The sequence below is a fragment of the Bos indicus x Bos taurus genome, chromosome 1 (assembly GCF_003369695.1).
Source record: "Bos indicus x Bos taurus breed Angus x Brahman F1 hybrid chromosome 1, Bos_hybrid_MaternalHap_v2.0, whole genome shotgun sequence".
NCBI classification, from domain to species: domain Eukaryota; kingdom Metazoa; phylum Chordata; class Mammalia; order Artiodactyla; family Bovidae; genus Bos; species Bos indicus x Bos taurus.
Window position 1 is genome coordinate 90,630,644 of NC_040076.1, and position 11,971 is coordinate 90,642,614.

At 38.0% G+C, this 11,971-nt stretch overlaps 1 pseudogene; it reads left to right on the forward strand.

The window, feature by feature from the left end:
- Positions 1 to 449: 449 nt before the first annotated feature.
- Positions 450 to 11,170, forward strand: LOC113897890 (annotated as a pseudogene).
- Positions 11,171 to 11,971: the final 801 nt, after the last annotated feature.

Here is an 11,971-nt window from a genome sequence, read left to right on the forward strand (position 1 = left end):
ACAGATTATGAGTTTGGATAATTAGGAAAAAATCAGCTAAACAATAATGAATGTTAATATACAAAATAATTTAGTGATTCAGGAATAACAAAGTCCAATCTTCTTGTTATGTCTAAATAATTTTATTTATGTTACTTAACCCATGTCCTGTATCATGTAAGTTTCTTAGATCTATGTCAAACAAAAATTTCAAGGAAGATCATGATGTCTAGATTTTTCAGAACAAAGTATCAAAGAGGCAGTCTCTGTATAGAATCTTCTTTAAGTACTCAGTAGATAATGACTACTGAATATGTTTGAGGAAACTAGCTAAGACTAGGAAAAGAACCATCTAAATTATAAGAAAGAATATTGTTCAGGATTTTACAATACCAAGAACAGTGCCTATTTCAACCAGTCAGACTGGAAAAACTTATTAAAATATGGAGCATTGAGTAAAGTACGCAGGAATGCCTAACCTCACTAGTGGAAGGTAGTTAGCCCTAGACTGACCTCTGCTTCTAATCAGCCAAATGAAAAATAAAAGCAAGATCCAAACCCATCAGATTGTATCCACATAACCACATGTCAGAACAAAGTTAAAGAAAGAACAGTAGAGATACAAAAACAGCCAGAACCCAACAAGGTGAAGTTCACAGTTTTGTACATCCAATGAAAGAAAATCAGGCATACAAAGAAGCAGTAAAACATGACTCAGAAGGAGGAGAATAATCATTCCTTTGTTTGAAAACTGATAAAGGACAGAAGTGGTATGGACCTAACAGAAGCAGAAGATATTAAGAAGAGATGACAAGAATACACAGAATAAGTGTTCAAAAAAGATGTTCACAACTCAGATAATCATGATGGTGTGAATCACTGACCTAGAGTCAGACATCCTGGAATGTGAAGTAAAGGGCCTTGGAAAGCATCAGTACAAACAAAGCTAGTGGAGGTGATGAAATTCCAGTTGAGCTATTCCAAATCCTGAAAGATGATGCTGTGAAAGTGCTGCACATAATATGCCTGCAAATTTGGAAAACTCAGCAGTGGCCACAGGACTGGAAAGGTCAGTTTTCATTCCAATCCCAAAGAAAGGCAATGCCAAAGAATGCTCAAACTACTGCACAATTGCACTCATCTCACACGCTAGTAAAGTAATGCTCAAAATTCTCCAAGCCAGGCTTCAGCAATATGTGAACCATGAACTTCCTGATGTTCAAGCTGGTTTTAGAAAAGGCAGAGGAACCAGAGATCAAATCGCCAACATTTGCTGGATCATGGAAAAAGCAAGAGAGTTCCAGAAAAACATCTATTTCTGCTTTATTGACTATGCCAAAGCCTTTGACTGTGTGGATCACAATACACTGTGGAAAATTCTGAAAGAGATGGGAATACCAGACCACCTGATCTGCCTCTTGAGAAATGTGTATGCAGGTCAGGAAGCAACAGTTAGAACTAGACATAGAACAACAGCCTGGTTAAATAGAAAAAGGAGTACGTCAAGGCTGTATATTGTCACCCTGTTTATTTAACTTATATACAGAGTACATCATGAGAAATGCTGGACTGGAAGAAGCACAAGCTGGAATTAAGATTGCCGGGAGAAATATAAATAACCTCAGATATGCAGATGACAACACCCTTATGGCAGAAAGTGAAGAGGAACTAAAAAGCCTCTTGATGAAAGTGAAAGTGAAGAGTGAAAAAGTTGGCTTAAAGCTCAACGTTCAGAAAATGAAGATCATGGCATACGGTCCCATCACTTCATGGGAAATGGATGGAGAAACAGTGTCGGACTTTATTTTGGGGGGCTCCAAAATCACTGCAGATGGTGACTGCAGCCATGAAATTAAAAGACACTTACTCCTTGCAAGGAAAGTTATGACCAACCTAGATAGCAGATTCAAAAGCAGAGACATTACTTTGCCAACAAAGGTTAGTCTAGTCAAGGCTATGGTTTTTCCTGTGGTCATGTATGGATGTGAGAGTTGGACTGTGAAGAAAGCTGAGCACCGAAGAATTGATGCTTTTGAACTGTGGTGTTGGAGAAGACTCTTGAGAGTCTCTTGAACCGCAAGGAGATCCAACCAATCCATTTTGAAGGAGATCAGCCCTGGGATTTCTTTGAAAGGAATGATGCTAAAGCTGAAACTCCAGTACTTTGGCCACCTCATTCGAAGAGTTGACTCCTTGGAAAAGACTCTGATGCTGGGAGGGATTGGGGGCAGGAGGAGAAGGGGATGACAGAGGATGAGATGGCTGGATGGCATCACTGACTCGATGGATGTGAGTCTGAGTGAACTCCGGGAGCTGGTGATGGACAGGGAGGCCTGGCGTGCTGCGATTCATGGGGTCACAAAGAGTCGGACACAACTGAGTGACTGATCTGATCTGATCTGATCTGATAGATGTTAGAGTTAGACAAGGACATTGAAAAAATGTGTTATAACTGTATTCCATATGTTCAAAAAGTAAACAAATTGAAGCTGTAAAAATAGACTCAATTAGAACTTTTTGAAGTGACAACAATAATTTCTAAAAAATTTCGCTGAATAGGATGAATGGCAAGTTAGATGTAGCATAAGAAAATGAGTCGGTGAGTACAGTGTTAGCTGCTCAGTCGTGTCCAACTCTTTTATACCGCATGGACTGTAGCCTGCCAGACTCCTCTGTCCATGGAGTTCTCCAGGCAAGAATACTGGAGTGGGTTGCCATTTCCTTCTCTATTTGGATATAGTAGACTTCTCTAAACCTTAGGATTGGCCAGGCCTCAGGAAGGACCTCTTGTCCTATCCCTGTCTTTTGCGAGTACACGGACGTGGAGGAAAGGATTCCCTGAGAGTCTGAGGATCTTCACCTCTAACCCCTCAGACGTTTTTATCAGCAGGAAGGGAGCAAGAGGCAAGAGCTTTTTCTGAGCTTATTGTTTTCAAATTAAGCCCTTGACTCTCCTATTCTCCACAACTAGCAGGCATTCTCTCTTTCTCTTTGCCAACAACTAAATTTACCTGTCAGTGACATAGTAAAAAAACCAACCAAACAAACAGAAAATAGAGTGAACTGTGGGAATATTTCAAACATGCTAATGTATATGTAACTGGAGACATTAAATATGAGAAGTAGTACATAAAAATATTTAAATATTTACTGAAAATTTCCCAAACCTGATATAAAGTATACAACCACAGATCCCTAAAACACAAGGGGAAAAAAAAAAATGAAAGTGCCCAAGATACACTATAGTCAAACTTTTTTTTTTTTATTTTTTTTATTTTTTTTTAAATTTTTTATTCCTTTATTTCTCATGTATTCCCCATCCTGAACCCTCCTCCCTCCTCCCTCCCCATACCATCCCTCTGGGTCGTCCCAGTGCACCAGCCCCAAGCATCCAGCATCGTGCATTGAACCTGGACTGGCATCTCGTTTCATACATGACATTTCACATGTTTCAATGCCATTCTCCCAAATCTTCCCACCCTCTCCCTCTCCCACAGAGTCCATAAGCCTGTTCTATACATCAGTGTCTCTTTTGCTGTCTCGTATACAGGGTTATCGTTACCATCTTTCTAAATTCCATATATATGCGTTACTGTACTGTATTGGTGTTTTTCCTTCTGGCTTACTTCACTCTGTATAATAGGCTCCAGTTTCATCCACCTCATTAGAACTGATTCAAATGTATTCTTTTTAATGGCTGAGTAATACTCCATTGTGTATATGTACCAATGCTTTCTTATCCATTCATCTGCTGATGGACATCTAGGTTGCTTCCATGTCCTGGCTATTATAAACAGTGCTGCGATGAACATTAGGGTACACGTGTCTCTTTCCCTTCTGGTTTCCTCAGTGTGTATGCCCAGCAGTAGGATTGCTGGATCATAAGGCAGTTCTATTTCCAGTTTTTTAAGGAATCTCCACACCGTTCTCCATAGTGGCTGTACTAGTTTGCATTCCCACCAACAGTGTAAAGGAGTTCCCTTTTCTCCACACCCTCTCCAGCATTTATTATTTGTAGACTTTTGGATCGCAGCCATTCTGACTGGTGTGAAATGGTATCTCATAGTGGTTTTGATTTGCATTTCTCTGATAATGAGTGATGTTGAGCATCTTTTCATGTGTTTGTTAGCCATCTGTATGTCTTCCTTGGAGAAATGTCTATTTAGATCTTTGGCCCATTTTTTGATTGGGTCATTTATTTTTCTGGAGTTGAGCTGTAGGAGTTGCTTGTATATTTTTGCAAACTTTTAAGATATAATCTTACATGCAGCCAGAGAAAAAAAAGAGAAAAGAGTTCTTAACACAAATTAGTAGAACTGGTCAATAGAAAATCACTAAAAATAAAAGAAAGAAAAAGGAAATCACTATGGATAGATAGTTCTTGAACTCTCCACCCAATGACATACTAAACATTCAAATATACAGGAATCATTTTCTAACATAAAGCATTTTTTTAATTCACAAAAGAAGATAAGCACATTTAAAAGTATTTAAGTCATAGAATGTATTTTCTTTTTTTTTATTTTATTATTATTTTTTTAAATTTTATTTTATTTTTAAACTTTACAATATTGTATTGGTTTTGCCAAATATCAAAATGAATCCACCACAGGTATACATGTGTTCCCAATCCTGAACCCTCCTCCCTCCTCCCTCCCCACACCATCCCTCTGGGTTGTCCCAGTGCACCAGCCCCAAGCATCCAGTATCGTGCATCAAACCTGGATGAAAAAAATGAGATGAAATTAGAAATCAAAAAATATATCTGGAAAATTCTCAAGTATTTGGAAACTAAATAGCATACTTCTGAGGGGAAAAAATTAGAAAATACATTGAACTGAGAAAAATTAAAAACTAAATGTATCAAGATTTGTAGAATGCAGCTAATATAGCACTTAAGGGAAATATATAACACTAGATGTCTATATTAGAAAAGAAGAAAGTCTCAAATTGAGTACCTCAGCATTAAGCAATCAGAAAGAGTACAACAAATAAAATCCAAGGGAAGCATAAGAAAGAAATAAACAAACAAAAAAGAAATCAGAAGGAGAGAGAAAATGAGGGAAAAAAGAGTGAAAATTAACAGAAATCAAAGGCTGACTTTTTGGAAAGATTAACAAATTTTGATGAACTTCTAGCTGGACTAATTTTGGGAAAAAAAAAAAATATATATATATATAAGAAAGCAGCATCAGGAATGAATGAAGTAAAATCACTCTAGATTTCATGTATACTTTAAAAAAAAATGGTAATATTCAGTTCAGTTCAGTTCAGTCACTCAGTCATGTCCAACTCTTTGCGACCCCATGAATTGCAGCATGCCAAGCCTCCCTGTCCATCACCAACTCCTGGAGTTCACTCAAACTCATGTCCATCGAGTCAGTGACACCATCCAGCCATCTCATTCTCTGTCATCCCCTTCTCCTCCTGCCCCCAATCCCTCCCAGCATCAGAGTCTTTTCCAGTGAGTCAACTCTTCGCATGAGGTGGCCAAAGTACTGGAGTCTCAGCTTTAGCATCATTCCTTCCAAAGAACACCCAGGACTGATCTCCTTTAGGATGGACTGGTTGGATCTCCTTGCAGTCCAAGGGACTCTCAAGAGTCTTCTCCAACACCACAGTTCAAAAGTATCAATTCTTCAGCACTCAGCTTTCTTCACAGTCCAACTCTCACATCCATACATGACCACAGGAAAAACCATAAGCAATTTTATACCAATATATCCCACAATGTGGGCTTCCCTGGTGGCTCAGTGGTAAAGAATCCTCCCGTCAATGCAGGAGAGGCAGATTCAATCCTTGGGTCCAGAAGATTCCCTAGGAAAGGAAATGGCAACCCACTCCAGGATTCTTGCCTGGGAAATCCCATGGACAGATGAGCCTGTGGTGTGCAGTGCATGGGGGTCACAAAAGAGTCAGACATGAATTAGCAACTAAACAACAGCAATAGTAACAAAATCCCACAATTAAGATTAAATGGATAAATTTCTTGAAAAAGACAAGGCTGACTTAAGAAGAAATAAAGTCTGAAAGCCCTATATCTATTAAAAAATGAAAAAAAAAGTATAGTTAAAAGCCTTCCATGAAGGAAAACTCCAGGCCCAGAAGGCTTTGTTAGTACATGCTGCCAAATATTTATGAAAAAAAAAAAAATACTACCACTGAATAAGCTCTCCAAGAACGTTGAAGAAGAGGATATTCTTCTCATATCATTCTATGAGTCTAGTATTATTTTGATACTAAAACCAGAAGAGGATATCAGGAGAAAACTACTGACCAATATCCATCATGAATCTAGATGAAAAAATATTTTAACAAAATATTAACAGACTGAACACAATAATGCATAGAAAGATAATACATGATGAGAATAAGCTGGATTTATCCTAGGAACACATGACTAAATATTACAAAATCAATGTACTAATTGCATAACATATTAAAAAATAGAAGTTTTATGAAATTTTCAAATATATAGGAAACATATTTAAAGTTTTCAGGAAAGTAAAAATATAAGAGATCTTTCCTATCTTGGTAAAAGTAATTTATGAAAAACTATGCCCAATATTTAAGACTGAAAGAATGAATGTTTCCCTGTAAAGTAAAAATAAAATAGCAAGGATTTCTGCTCTCACACTGCTATTCAACATTGCATTGAAAGCTTTAACCAATATAATATGCCATGAAAGTAATGAAAGGCATAGAGATTTAGAGGAAGAAACAAAATTATATTTATTAGCAAATTGCCAATCATATGTGTCAAATATGATGGAAGCTGGAAAGAAGCAGAAGAATTTAAGTGAGTTTAGCAAAATGTTATAGGATATAAGATCAACGCACAATCAATAGTAGCAAAAAATAAAACAAAACTAAATTTTTTGTATTTTGTTTATTTTTAGTTCCCTGACCAGGGACTGAACCTATGGCCCCTGCAGTGGAAGATTAGAACCTTAAACACTGGATTGCCAGGGAAATTCCCAAGAAATTAAAATTTTTTGAAGTTACCATTTATACTAGTATAAAAAAACAAGTACTGAGGGATAAATTTAACCAAAACTTAAAAGAGCTCTACGTTGAAAACTACAAAATATTTTTGAATTTAAAAGACCACAATAAATGGAGAATGTGTGTTTTTGGTCCCAAAATTCAATGTTGCTAATTGGTCAGTTCTCTATAAATGTATCTAAAAGTTGAATGCAATATGGTTAAAATTCTGAGTATATTCAATTTAATCTTCATTAAATTGACAAGCTAACTCTAAACTTCATATGGAAGTTAAAAAAAAAAAATCTTCGAAAAAGTAATAAGTTTAATACATCTACTACCTCTACTACATATCCCCAGTATTACTGCCAGGGAAATCCCATGGACAGAGGAGCCTGGCATGCTATAGTCCAAGGGGTCACAAAAGTCAACCATGACTCAGCAATTAAACAACATCAAGAATGTACATCATATTTTACTTTGCACATTTTAAATAGATGCAATTAGTTGTTATGTTGATTATACCTCAGTAAAGCTATTAAGAGACCACGGTATTTATTTCATATTAGTTCTCCTTAACTTCAAAATCCTATGTTAGAGAAATATTTCATTTTCTGCCAAAGCTCGGAACATATAAAGAATTTATTCTCTTATATAGTGCTCCAGTACTCTGACAGAGCTATGTTTGGATTGCTCTGTGGTTCACTTGGATTTAAAAACTTTATACGGGGAATGCCATGACTGAGTGAATAAGTATGAATTCACAGTTTTGTTTTAAATGAGAATCTGAAAAACAACATTTTTCAACATAACAATTTAAGAAGAAATATCTGTTTTCTTTTCACTTTATCGTTATGACTAACAAATAAAAGAACTTTCACTTAACCTCCAACTTCCTTAAATGTATTTGTGTGTGTAACTGGAGCCTATTATACAGAGTGAAGTAAGCCAGAAAGAAAAACACCAATACAGTATACTAACACATATATATGGAATTCAGAAAGATGGTAACTATAACCCTGCATGCAAGACAGCAAAAGAGACACAGATGTATAGAACAGTCTTTTGGACTCTGTGGGAGAGGGAGAGGGTGGGATGATTTGGGAGAATGGCATTGAAATATATATAATATCATATATGAAACGAGTCGCCAGTCCAGGTTCGATGCATGATACTGGATGCTTGGGGCTGGTGCACTGGGACGACCCAGAGGGATGGTATGGGAAGGGAGGAGGGACATGCATTTTACATACACATGTATGTACATGCATATAGATGTAAATAGACACCTGTATATCTATACACATATACACATGTTACTATATATTTATACACATACATATACACATCTATATCCTGGAAAAGGGAATGGCAACCCACTCCAATATTCTTGCCTGGAGAATTCCATGGACAGAGGAGCCTGGAGGGCTGCAGTCTGTGGGGATACAAAGAGTCAGACATAATTGAGTGACTAAGCACTCACACACACACACACACACATACTTATATATGTATTCACACACATTTATGTTAAAAACAGATCTAATTTTCAAAAATAAACTAAATTTTAAAATTAGTTTTTATTTAGTTTTTATTTTGCTCACATTCTTTGCTTGTAAATATAATGGCAAAGAGAAGTGTTCAGTTTTTCTTTTTCACTCTTTGGCTTCCTCTCAAATATTTGTTGTCTTTATTTGATGACCGTGGTTCTCACAGTGAGGAAATCTGCAATGAAAGCTCCTGTTTTTAGAATGCTTTTTTAATCCACCGTGCATTTGAGCCACTGTAATGTACTTGGTGGGTTTGAATTTTCCCCTGAACATATCACAAACAAAACAGATTAGTTTTTATGACTGAAGTATTGCCTGTGTTAAGTATCTCTTTAGTCTTCCTGCAACTCTGGTGCCAAGAAGAAGAGAATGTGATATTTTCATGTGCTTCATTTTAATTGAATCAGCTGCAAGAACAAAATACTTTTTTAGATTGAGTGAGAATTGCTGCCTTGGTTCCAATTCACTGCTTTGTAACCAAATAGCTCTTCTTCGTCTAGATTTATTGTATTCCTACCTCCATCTTCTTTGGGACATTGGCTGCTGAACTCTTTCACTGACACTCTTCTCATTAGGCTACTGAGAAAATTAAATAGATTCTATCAGTCTCTTTCCTAACATTCTGGTGATACTTTATGGACTATAGGCTGAGAGTGAGGAAATTTAACTGTAACTTCTAAGAACTAAGTTTCCATTAGGGGAACAAAATATTTTATGTTTCTTGTCAGGGTGGATGTGGTGGCATGAATGGGAAGAATGCCTTCATCCCCTGTGAGCAAGATGAAAGCCCCAAACTAAACCCTAGAGGTGTCTTTTCTAGCACATTATCTACCACTTTTTAAAACAAATATGAAAGAGCCAAATATTCCCTAATTAGTGTTACTATGTATCCTAAGCTTTAATCAGCAGTAACTCTGAGGTTAGCATTTATAATCACGTTTGAGAACGGGGCACTTGGATCAGACTTTCCCTGCCCGGGAATCAGGCATAGAATTCATAGGCTTTGGAGTCAGAAGTCCCACTCTTCACACACCCCTTTGCCACTTTCTATGTCTATGATCATGGACAAAGTCATCAATTTCTCTGAATACAAATGTATTCTTCTGTGATACATACAGGTTAATATTAATTATTTTATATAGAGAACAAGTTAAAGTTAGTGTGGTATCACAAAGAGATACAGAAACATGATGACTTAAGTAAGTAAGAAATTTATTTCTCTCTCATGAAAACAGTCCAGGACTGATGAGGAGGCTTTGTAAACTTTAACACATGGCTTCTGGCAACCCACTCCAGTGTTATTGCCTGGAGAACCCCAGGGATGGTGGAGCCTGATGGGCTGCCGTCTATGGGGTCGCACAGAGTCGGACACGACTGAAGCGACTTAGCAGCAGCAGCAGGGTTAAGGATGGTGATCATCATTTCTAGCCAGTGGAAGGTGAAGGGAGAATGAGGGCAAGTAGCTTCTCTGCTGAGTTTGTCACTCAGAATATACAGTCAGTGTTGTTATTTCTTCCCCACTGGCCAGGGCTTGGCCAGAGGTCAACATGCCTGTGTGTGAGTCTGAGAGACTGTGTTCCCAACTGGTAGGCCATGTGCCCAGCTAAAACTTGGAGGGACCTTTCTTTAAAAGAAAGAGATAAGAATGTATGTTAGAGAACAATGAACAAACTCTAATGTTAAAATATGCAGGTAACAAGATTCAAGAGTTATTGTCTGAAACCAGGTTAGGTATAAGGCATGTTGAAATAAATGTCATTAAATGCTCAAGTATTTTAAATAATGGAATAAATCATTTAATCTATACTTGTAGATTAAATAAAATAATTATTTAATCAGACACCTCCCAGAATCTGAATCAGACAAAGGAGCTTTGTCGGATGGTGTGAACTTTCCTTGGCTTCTCCCAAACTAGTGACTTCATGCCCACCTGAGCAAAAAAATGAAAGATATTCTCTATGACCTAGAAGAGATCCAGGGAAAATTACAAGAAAATTTCACTCAGCAATGGGCCCTTGAAGAACGAACACAGGTTGAACTCCCGGAAGCTCCATCTTCTTCCTCATGCTCACTGCCTGACCAGAGCCACCTTGCACCCAAGAGGTTTCTTCATCTGCTCGATAGACCATCATCAGTCCAAACTTTGACCTTGGGAGCCTCTCCTATAATCTGAAGGTGTCCACAGATCACTGGACAGTGACTGTATCTCACTTTCCACACACCTGACCCTGGAGTCCTGAAAGGTTTGCCTCCAGCCAAGCCATATGTTTCCAGGCCCTCTCTTCTGGGCAGCAGTATTGGGAAGTGGACACTCAGCATTGTAGCCACTGGACAGTTGGGGTGACCTTGTGGAGGGATGAAGAAAAGCCAGATCCTAGGAAGGACCACAGACTCCTGGTGTATAGAGTGGGAAAGGGACCAGCCAGCTGTCTGCATGGTGCACAGTCAAGGAAACTGTCTTCGACTCACACAGACCTAGTGTGGTGGACATCTGGCTAGACCTTGAGGAGGGAAATCTTGCCTTTTATTCTGTGGCTGATCTGGCGAAGCCTCTGTATGAGTGCCCAGTCTCTGTCTCTTTTCCTCTGCACCTTGCCTTCTGCCTGTATGACTTATACCCTGGAAATTCTCTGACTATAAGGCAAAAGAACATGTAAACATTCCCTGGGTGTTAAAACATATTGATTTCCCAGTCTCTCAGGTGGGAAGCTTGTGATAAAGTGATAAAGCATCACTTTATCACTAGTGAAGCTGGTGGTAAAGAATCAGTCTGCCAATGCAGGAGAACTAAGGGATGTGGGTTCTATCCCTGGGTTGGGAGGTTCCCCTGGAGGAGGAAATGGCAACCCTCTCCAGTATTCTTGCTTGGAAAACCCCATGGACAGAGGAGCCTGGAGGGCTATAGTCCATGGGGTCACAGAGAGTCGGACATGACTAAAGTGATTTAGCACACAACCTGCTTGTAAATAGAAGCTTTTAGAAGTTTCTTTATTAAAGTTTTAGAAAATACATTCATGTGTTTGTTTCTATCTGCTAAAGCAAATGTTTAAACTGAAGAACTTGAACAAGTCAGTTTTCACAGTTAGCAAAGACAGGTAAATACAAAATAACCAAAGAGTAGGACATACTTACATAGGAGATTTTCAACTATTTTAGACTATAATGTAGCAAAGAATACAGTTTGAAACAAAATTGTATAGCATCATGATGGTCATCAATTTTAGAATCAGAAAAATACCATTTGGGATTCCAGGTCAATCTCTTTTACTAGCAGTATAGTCTTAAAGCAAGTATTTTTCCTTTTAAGTGAAGTCGCTAAGTCGTGTCAGACTTTGCAACCCCATAGACTGTAGCCTACCAGGCTCCTCTGTCCATGGGATTTTCCAGGCAATAGTACTGGAGTAGATTGCCATTTCCTTCTCCAGGTGATCTTCCCAACCCAGGGATTGAACCTGGGT